Source organism: Amphiura filiformis, chromosome 8 (genome assembly GCF_039555335.1).
Source record: "Amphiura filiformis chromosome 8, Afil_fr2py, whole genome shotgun sequence".
Classification (NCBI taxonomy): Eukaryota; Metazoa; Echinodermata; class Ophiuroidea; order Amphilepidida; family Amphiuridae; genus Amphiura; species Amphiura filiformis.
The window spans coordinates 32,337,993-32,343,262 of record NC_092635.1 but is presented as its reverse complement, the minus strand read 5'-3'; positions in this window follow the sequence as shown (position 1 = coordinate 32,343,262).

The following is a 5,270-nucleotide window of genomic DNA, read 5'->3' as shown; positions in this document are numbered from 1 at the left end:
AAATTTCCACATTTAAATAGTTTGTGTATTAACATTATTTCAATATTATGTTGAAAAGTATGAAATGATCAAATAGTAATTTGAATAGTCCTTTGCGGGGGTTTCCCATGTTTTTGCCTGTAAATATTTGCAATAAACATAACATTTATAATGCGCATGAAAGAGGAAAATCTACACATTAATGTTTTAGCATGATCAATTTTGTTTATAAAATTCTTCAAATACGAGGGTTGGTCAATAATATCCCGCAACCATTATTTATCTCCGCTCATGCATGACTTAGATGACTGTTACTTACGATCAATAAAGTTTGTACTTTTGTCTTTCAAAACGCACAACAATTAGTATCAGAGTACCTTTAATTACGTAATCTCATTTGCATAAAGTCATTGCTATATATATGTACACTGACAATTGTCAACATTGGCGAGAAATTTGAATTGGCTTTGAGGAACGTGTAATAAAAAGAAGCAGAAGTAAGGACCAAAGCAGTTTACAAGCCTTATTTTTGGTATGAGGTAATCTGAGTATATTCGATTGATAATTGTGAAAGAAGAAATGTATCCGTCAACAGATGAGGAAAGGGACCATCTTTGAACTTCACTAAAAATAGGCCTATAACAACAAGCAAAAATGGTGTGAAAATCGCGAAAAAGAGCCCACACGGCAGAAGAAAGAATCCAAATTATCTCCAAAATAAAACAAAACCAAATATGGTTATTGGTATGGTATTAGAGATCATAGTCAGGACAATAGAATTTGTTGCAACAAAAATAGAAATATGCGCATGCGTTGATGGTATGCATGATTAAAAAAAAAAAAAATGTATGAAAAAAGTAAAAATTCATCAAAAACGCGCTAAAAATATGACTAATACAAGGTTTGCGGAACAGTAGCTGTGTGAGTGAATTGCTATACCAAGTCTAATGCTAAAATTAGACACACCTTTCGAAATTCAAATTTCTTATTCAATCCAGAGCCTCTCTATGGTGTGCTACTTTAATTACAAAAACAAGACCTTTTGAAATTAAGGGTTCATTAAGAAAGAAATGTTTATGGTATTACCACTGGGACCTCCCGTTTTTATAATCAGTAGATACCCAATCAAACCAGGTACCATTGGTTAAATTTTGTCATCGATTAATCTTTCTATCTCTTATTATGTAAAGAACAATGGGTGATAAAGCCTACTCAAAATTGGAGATATTCAACACGATTTCTTTTCTTTAATAAAAATGGTATATGTCTAAAAAGAGTCCAGCATCATGCCTATGTTATCGGTTTATAAAGCTGCAAAAACCGTGCCAGATTCTATACTTTTATTCTCGAGATATTTGGAATTATGTAACAATACCTCAATTTGGCGCGAGATTTTCTTGACTACTTTTCACCATAAATCAGGCAGTGCCCATACGCTATTGTGTTTATGCTAATGTCATTACGTAATCAAGCATTCAGCATCGCTAATACATATTCGTTTTGAAAGACAAAAGTACAAACTTGAATTTAGCGTAAGTAACAGCCATCCAAGTCATGCATGAGCGGAGATACACCATAGTTGCGGGAACTTATTGACCAGCCCTCGTAGGCTTGTATACATTAACCACTGCAGTTTGATTTTTTCTTGTTGTTTATGTTCATATGTCATTTGCGGGAGGTATTTCCAAAACACTGAAATATGAATTATTGCTAGATATTTCCACAATATTGGGACCTGTTTTGTTCTCTGTCTTCATTGGTGACCTGGGTGATGAGTGTGTAAACCTATTTTACCTCTATGCAGATGATTCCACCTTGTTCTGTAAGATTACATCTGGAGATAACCCTGAAGCTGTTCATGTTTGCTTCAACAGAGACCGGGAGAAAAAGAGGATCTGGGCAGACAGATGGAAGGTGGCCTTCAGGACATCGAAATGTAAGGTAGTGACAATATCAAGAAAGAGAAATCATACAACCAAGCTACATCTTCTGTTTGGCACCACCAAACTGGCTGAGAAGGAGGAGCTGGAGATCCTGGGAGTCGCAGTTGACAGCAAGCTGACCTGGACAAAACACATTTCTAACGTCTCATCGAGAGCAGGACAGAAGCTGGGCGCTCTGAGGAGAGGTAGAGCAACCGTTTACAATGGTGATGAGTGGCAGCTCCACCACTCTAGGATTATTAGACTCTATCCGAGGAAAGCCCTTCGATTCATAGGCGTGAGCAAAGAGGAAGCAAGCATAATGCTGAACTTGCAACAACGGTCCTCTACAAAATGCACACCAGCTTGTGCCCACCAGATCTGAAGACACTACTTCCATGGTCATTTGTAGTGAGAAGAGCTACCCGCTACAGCTTGTCCATTCCTTGCCATTCTCTCATAATACCAGTTTCCAGAACCAGTTTGATAATGTTGTCTATACGGCATAAATATAAACTTAAAACAACAGATGGCGCTATCACTGCACTAAAATGATTAATAAGATCATTTTCAGAACAGGTGTAGGATGATTAATATGATCATTTTAATAGGGAGACTGGGTTGTCATTTTTACCCAAAAGTTTATTATTATTATCATTATTTTTATTCAGCTCCATAACTTACGTTACGTACACATTTACTCTTAAGTTCAATTTATATTTGTTAAATTGCAATAATCTTCAATACAAAATATCAGTGTTACCTTGCCATATAGCAATAACAGCTTTGCCTTGAAGCGCATGACGTCATACCATAAAGGCACTTTATTGGATATTAGGCATAATTGTTTAATGGTAAATTAGCGTTTATCTGATTATTGATTTTGTCTTATGTATTATGTTCCCCGCGTGCATTTTATTTATATTGCGAGTTTATTCGAGCAAAATTTTGTTTCTGATCGCACCGCAAGTTATTATTGTCATTTGTATATTATAAAATACCCAAAATTGGCGTTGTTCAATTTATAAAACACTAAAATAAACATATAACTCCCATCATGGAACATGAGACAATTTTTTTTGGCCTAAGCTGATTTATAATAATTATACGGATATGACGGGTGCAGCCACAGTAACATTATGCCTTAAGATATCAAATGATCAAAATTTGATTTTTTTCCGATATTATTGTACACACTATTATTTTAAAACTAGTAATTGTACTTGGTTAAAAAATCCTTGTGAATATTTAATTTAAAAAAATCCTTATGCAAAAAGTAACATTTGTACCTTTTAGTGCTAAGTTGAAAAGAAATCTTGTATGAACCCTCTTTGTTAATGTCACTCGTGATACATGTAAAACGACTTTTTTTTGAAAAATCTGAATAGGTACCGAGAGGCATACCTTACGTATGAAAAGTTTAAGTCTTTTAAAAGCTGAATTTATACTCGATCGCTTGAGCAGAAAAGCAATGCTCACGCACGCTCAGTGCTTACTTACATTTTTTCACTTAAATCGCTGAGGCAAAACCGAAGAAAGAAACCGAAGTTGAAGAAATCTCAACATGACTTCCGAGCGATGACACTTGACACGTGAATGCATCAACCAATCATTTCCAACCAACTGGAACTGTTATATTGCTAATTATTTACCTTTCTCGATTATTATTTTTCGGTGATGAATTAATTCAAAGCAATAATTAATGACAGCAATATATGTTCTACAAATTAATTTTGTGGTATTTAGAAGATTTTAATTGTTGTCTGCAATCGCTATCGTCGTGATAAGTATAAATGCAAAAGCGACGAGCGATGTATCGTAAAATTAGGCGATTGCACATCGCTTTCCAAAAAGCGGTGCATCGCAATCGCTCGGCGATCGAGTATAAATTTAGCTTTAAAAGGCTATGATAACAGTCTGGACAATCCTATGAAACTTGTTGAAAATGATATTGCATTTCAATTTTAACTGTTTAGCTGAATGTACATTTAGTCTCTGCGCGATATAAAGCGATTGATTTTGACGACTAAGATAAATATCTTTCTGTTGATTTTGGAGGAGCGTTTTGTTTCATTGGTTAATTCAATCGCTCGTCACTCAACGACGGAGTACAAATACAACTTCAATATTAATTAAGAACATCCTGCGAGAATATACAAGCAAAATCAAATATTTATATTAATGTCGATTTTTGTGTGTTCAGATAGTCCAGACCAGACTATTAAAAAACAACCGAAAGATGAATTATGTTAGAAAATGTCCCCCTTTAAAAAAAGACCAACGGGATTTCTATATTATGAGACTAAAATCAATTATAATTGATCCATACACAAAAATCATTGGTAGAGAAAGCTGATGTTGTTATTTAACTTGGCAGAAATGTAATGGTCGGTCATTTTTGCCAAAATGATGTGATATAGTCCGTGTGTAAGAATTGTGTGTATGTGGAGGCAGCTTTCTCCACACTTTGACTGCACAGTAAACCTGATATGGCCATCAAGATTGTCCTATTATTTTGTTTTTACAGATTCGTTTCACACAGTTTGCTAAATTGCATTTTCAAATTGTCGTCGCAGATCACCTAGCAAGACTCCTAATTTTAATATCATCATCTTAGTTTAAGGTTGTATCATTTATTAATAGCGGTCTCTGTTATATTTGACACTTTATGGAGGAGGAACACATTAATGAAACGTAAACAACCTAATGATGTCATAATCAAATTTTGATTCTAAAAATGGAGTTTTATATTAGAAAAATAGCCCAAGCTGTGCTAACATCATGAAGGTGGAAACAAAAAAAAAAAAAATCAGCAAATAAAGCAAAAAGCAAATATTAAAGCAAAAATTAACGGGTACTTAGAATTTCAAAACTAATTTAATTCAGTCAAAGTAATACAAATTAAATACAAAAGCCAGGCACCCAAGCAGAAAAATCCGCCAAGCAAAGGTTGCTGATTTCTAAAATTATCATGTTATACAATCTTTATATTCACTCTGTTAGCTGTTTCTCAAAAAAGTTCTCAACTTGATCTAATATACTACGCCCAAAAAGTATCCTTACACTTGGAAAAATAATCACAATTTCAAAAATTGGAATATATTTGTTTTTGAAATAGATGCACTATCTAATCCTGCGCATTTTGACACCACATTGAATCCAATGTGAGCACAAGAAGTAAAGTTACAAGCAACTGGCCTATACAAAGGCCTATATAAAAGGCGCAAAAAGATTACAACAAGCGCAACAAAAAGACAACACAGTTTCTTTAATGAAGCTTTATTTAAGGCCAGAGTAATGGAAGACACATTCGTTCACGCCCGAATTTGAGATTTCTTGATATTTATCAACACTAAGAATGTATTCTTT